Source organism: Galeopterus variegatus, unplaced genomic scaffold (assembly GCF_000696425.1).
Source record: "Galeopterus variegatus unplaced genomic scaffold, G_variegatus-3.0.2 Scaffold10482, whole genome shotgun sequence".
In the NCBI taxonomy this organism is placed as follows: Eukaryota; Metazoa; Chordata; class Mammalia; order Dermoptera; family Cynocephalidae; genus Galeopterus; species Galeopterus variegatus.
Genome location: NW_007736593.1, coordinates 65,511 through 69,949, shown reverse-complemented (window position 1 = coordinate 69,949; position 4,439 = coordinate 65,511). Strand labels below are relative to the sequence as shown.

The 4,439-nt window shown below is 33.8% G+C and overlaps 1 long non-coding RNA gene across 1 annotated transcript in view; it reads left to right on the top strand.

The window, feature by feature from the left end:
- Positions 1-3,584, top strand: part of LOC103610022 — a 9,229-nt gene extending 5,645 nt beyond the window's left edge. Inside the window, exon 2 of the long non-coding RNA XR_552183.1 lies at positions 2,706-3,584. This is a non-coding gene — a long non-coding RNA (uncharacterized LOC103610022). The remainder of the gene's footprint in view (positions 1-2,705) is intronic.
- The last annotated feature ends 855 nt before the right edge of the window (positions 3,585-4,439 follow it).

The following is a 4,439-nucleotide window of genomic DNA, read 5'->3' as shown; positions in this document are numbered from 1 at the left end:
AATTGATTTTCATTTCATATCAATATGACCACATAAGCAATTAAATATACAAATTAATTAATTTGATAAATATTTAGTGAGGTCCCACTGGGTAGTAGGCACTGTTCTGGATTCTGCAAAAACATTTGTAAAGAGCACAAAGATAACTCTCGTGTGCTTTCTCTTTCGAGGACCAAACATTAATTCCTATATTAAGTATTATATTAGGCCTGTAAATCCTTCATCTCTANTTTTTTTTTAGTTTTCAGATAGCAAAACTCCAGTATGTGATAGAAAATATGTTATTAAGTCGCTGAAGGAAATTTTGAAGCATTGGTGTATAGTCTGCTGGGGCTGCCATAAGAAAATACCACAGTCAGGGTTGGCCAGTTTGCTCAGTTTTTTAGAGCATGATGTTATAACACCAAGGTATAACACCAAGGTCAAGGTTTTGGATCCCCTTATAGGCCAGCTGCCAAAAATAAAAAGGAAAATACCACAGCCAGCACAGATTAAATGACAGAAATTTATTCTCTCACTGTTTTAGAATGTAAAAATCTAAGCTCAAGGTGCTATCAATGAGAGAACTCATCAGCTAACAACACTGATGGCACCTTGAGCTTAGATTTTTAAGTTCTCTCTCCTTGGGGTTCAGATAGCTGTCTTCTTGCTGTGTCTTCACCTGGACATTTCTCTCTGCTCTACTGGGCAGTGAGAGATCTCAAGAGACAGCCCAATAGAATTAGGGCTTGTAACCTGATTTAATCTTAATTACTTNTGCATCTGCATAATGATTCACTTAGGTTAGATTGCATAGTTTTTTATCCATTCCTGCATGTTTTTAAGATTAAGTTTGCTCCCAAACTTATCTTTTGTATGTTGTGGGCATTTTCCAATTGTAAAAATTGAAATTATATCTTATATTTTGGAACACATTATAAATATGATACTTATACAAATAAAGTGCTCAGTTTTAGTTCTGAATTTGAGTGAACTACATTCCATCTACATCTCTTTTCCCTCTTAATTTACTAAGGGGAATTGATTCTGAGCTTCTGAAAGTCTATAAATACTACAGCATCCATTTTTTTCCCTACAAATTTTCAAGAACACCTGGCTTAAGTCTGACTTTACCTTTTTTTTTTTAGTTTTCAGATAGCAAAACTCCAGTATGTGATAGAAAATATGTTATTAAGTCACTGAAGGAAATTTTGAAGCATTGGTGTATAGTCTGCTGGGGCTGCCATAAGAAAATACCACAGTCAGGGTTGGCCAGTTTGCTCAGTTTTTTTTTTCCTTTTTGTCTTTTTTCGTGTCCGGCAATGGATCGCAACCCTCAGTGTCGTGCCCGTACCGGACCGGGACCGGCAATGGTATCGCAACCCTCAGTGTTGCGGCCGCACCTCGCTCAGCCAGTGAGCGGGAACCGGTCTGTATGTGGGATCCGAACCCTCGGCGGGAGCGCCGCCGCACTCCCAAGTGGCACACTGTAGCAGTGCGCCACCGGGCCGGCCCTGTTTGCTCAGTTTTTTAGAGCATGATGTTATATCACCAAGGTATAACACCAAGGTCAAGGTTTTGGATCCCCTTATAGGGCAGCTGCCAAAAATAAAAAGGAAAATACCACAGCCAGCACAGACTAAATGACAGAAATTTATTCTCTCACTGTTTTAGAATGTAAAAATCTAAGCTCAAGGTGCTATCAATGAGAGAACTCATCAGATAACAACACTGATGGCACCTTGAGCTTAGATTTTTAAGTTCTCTCTCCTTGGGGTTCAGATAGCTGTCTTCTTTCTGTGTCTTCACCCGGACATTTCTCTCTGCTCTACTGGGCAGCGAAAGATCTCAAGAGACAGCCCAATAGAATTAGGGCTTGTAACCTGATTTAATCTTAATTACTTTCCTAAAGGCCTTAATCTCCAAATACAGTCACGTTGCCAGTTAGGGCATCAACATGAATTTGGGGGAGACATAATTCATCAATTGTGGGTGATTTTGCTAACAAGTGAAATCTTTTAATAATTAATTTTAAGTTCAATTTGAAAGGAAAATATGCCTGGATGTGTGTGTGTACAAACCAATTTCTGTTAATGGGGAAACAAATTCAAATTATCAACTATAATTTTCAATTTTCAGTATTTTTAAAAAATCATAAAGAAGACCTTTTGGGGGACAATAACATTTTTTTTTCAATTCCAAGGACTAAATAGATGAGAAAACAAATACAGCACAAAAATAGAAAAATTTCAGAAGTAGATTCAAGAAAGAGATTGAGAACCAGAAAACCTAATTTAAAAACTTACTGAGATTATGCATTTTATTTGTAGAGAAGGTAAAGTGTGTTAGGATTGTTTTAAGTTATTATAAGCAAGTTGGAAAAAGTAAAAACTAAATTAACAACTAACACAATGAATTGCAACTAAGCACACAGGTTCCAGAAAAGTTTACAGTTTGGAGTAGGAAAAGGCCAATATTTCTTCAAGGATTTTCACCTATCTGCTATATTCCATATTCTATGTGTGCATTTTACTGATAAACAAAATATCAATACTTTAGAATTCACAAGGATATGGTTTATTTACCTTTTTGTTTTTTTAAAAAGCGACTTAATTATGATTTGCTGTTTCCTCAGCTAGTGAAATTATCTTGTTAATTGTGGAATTTTGATTTTTTCCATCAAACACTCATTTTTCTCTATTTATTTGTCCTTTGATTACCACTAGCGCAACCAGTTCCAGCTGAACAACATTGAGAAGTGCTGTCGTGTCTCTTTGGGCAGCCATCAGGAAATCCTTCACAGTATATTAGAAGTCAAGACTCTGGTGGATGGAAGAAGATGCAATCTACTCTATTTTTGAAACTTCAAGAACATCATTTCTGGTCACTGTCAGTCTTTGGTGTTAGAAGTCACGTTCATTAGCCAAGCTTTATTCCCATTATCTAAAACATTTTATATTCTGTCGATGCTGAGAACAGTAATAGAGAAAATATTTCAACAAATATGACTAAACCACACTTAAAATTTTATGAATATGTTAAGAGAAGGCTTACATTATTTCTCTATATTTATAAGGGATGGCAGTTTTACAAAGATTTTGAACTTTTGGAGAATTTTATAATTAAAAATTTTATTATGCGTATAATTGTTACTAAGTACATCTTTATCCTGAATAATTTTATTATACATTCAATTAGTATTTTGCATGCAAAATTAGTGGCAGTTTCAATAATAATATAATATGCCTTTCCCCTGGAAAAATACCCCACATCAAGAATTTGTAGGATTTCAGTAAATATACCTGAAACAAACAATGCCGTTACATTTCTGAATAGCAAATATAAAGAAGTGATGAAATTTAAATCTTAAAGTGTTAGTTAAGATTCTGAATTTCAAAATAGACTATGACTTTGACATTCATTTAAATAGCTAATCTGGTTATTCAATACTACACAAATCTGTTTGGTGAAAGAATACAAAAGAAACATATTTGAAGGAGTTTCATGAATAGAACACGTAATCCAAGTAGAAAATCTTACTCCCAAAAGATTGTGAAATTTACTTGCTTTAAATCACTTCTGAAATAAGGATATATAAAAATATATTGAAGATCTTCTATAATGAGCATTTATTTCTCCTTCCTTTTTGTTTATGTAATAATAAATTATATAAACATAATGTTTATATAATAATAGTAATAATTATTTATACTTATTGTTTATATGGTAATAGTAATAATAAATATACCATACTAAAATAGGAAATATGCTACACAGTAACAATGATAATAATAACAATAAATATACTACACTAAGATGGTTAGGTGACAGTGCTTAGTCCCAGAGCTTATGAAATCTATTTTGATAGTTAAGACTTACCAGTATAATTGCATCCTGCTTAGCCAAATATCAACACCATTAAAATGAATGTTTCAAGGGCTTCTCTTTACTTGAAAAGAAAAAAAAGAAAGTTGTCAGCGGGCTCCAGTATCTCGATTGGCCAATCCTATTATTTAATTATGAGAGTATTTAGAAGTATTCCGTAACAGAGAACTTAAAAAAAAAAAAAAAAAGAACTTTGGGAACATTTTAGACAATCAATTTAGGTGCAATTATCTACAAAACGATATTACAATTTGCTTTTAGTCCAAGCTGAATTTTCACTTGTTTCTTTTCTTTTCCTTTCTTCTTTCCCTCCTTTCACTCTCCTTTCCTTTTCTTTTTCCAGTTTCTTGGTTTATCCAGTCTTTATCACTCTGACCCACAGTAAAGTTGTCACCCACTGCACTACTGCAGTGCACTGGGATTGTCAACTCTCCACTTTGTCGTTTGTTCGTTCATTCATTCATCGATATTTGGTCAGATTCCTTTTTAATGCTTTCAGATCATTTTAAGTCGCTGCATTAGTAAAATGAGGGTACTTCAAAAAGTTTGTGGAAAAATAGGATTAAAAGATAATA